Raw genomic sequence first — 651 nt, forward strand, 5'->3', positions numbered from 1 at the left:
CCGGGAGCGTCGTTTCCAGCTGGGTCGCGGCGGCTCCGCTCCGCCCCGGCCCCCCTCCCCGGCCCGGCCCTCGGGGGGCGGGGAAGCCGGGCGCGGGGGAGCGCGGGGAGCCCGAGGCAGAGCAGGCGGGCGTCCTCCCGGGGTGCGCGCGGTCGCCCCTCGCCCCCCGCAGTCCCTCCCGGGCTCGCGCGCTTCCTCCCACTCTCCGGCTGCGCCCAGGGCTCCGCGGCGCACTCGGAGGCGCTGGGGCGGGCGGCGGCGGCGGCCGGCGGGGGGCTGGCGGGTCCCGTGGGGCGGCTGAGCCCCGAGGTCGGCTCCTCGCGGTCGGAGCCCAGCGCCGGGGCGGCGGCGGCGGAGGGCGGGGAGGAGGCGCCCGGGGAGCGCCGCGCGCGTGGGAAACGCTCGCCGCTGCGCCGGGAGGGATTGGGGCTGGGCCGGCGGCGGGCGGGGGCGGGGCGGGGCGGGGCGGGGCGGGGCGGCGGCGTCCCCGCAGCCGGAGGAGCGGCCGGGGACTCCGGGGCGCACTGGCTGCAGGCGGCGGCCGTCGGGGGCGACGCGCGCCAGGCGGGGCTGACGGGGCGGCCCGGGCTCCCCTCCCCCCCCCGGCCGCGCGGGCTCGGCTGTGCCGGGCGCTCCCCGCCAGGGGGCGGC

Source organism: Canis aureus, chromosome 9, assembly GCF_053574225.1.
Source record: "Canis aureus isolate CA01 chromosome 9, VMU_Caureus_v.1.0, whole genome shotgun sequence".
NCBI classification, from domain to species: domain Eukaryota; kingdom Metazoa; phylum Chordata; class Mammalia; order Carnivora; family Canidae; genus Canis; species Canis aureus.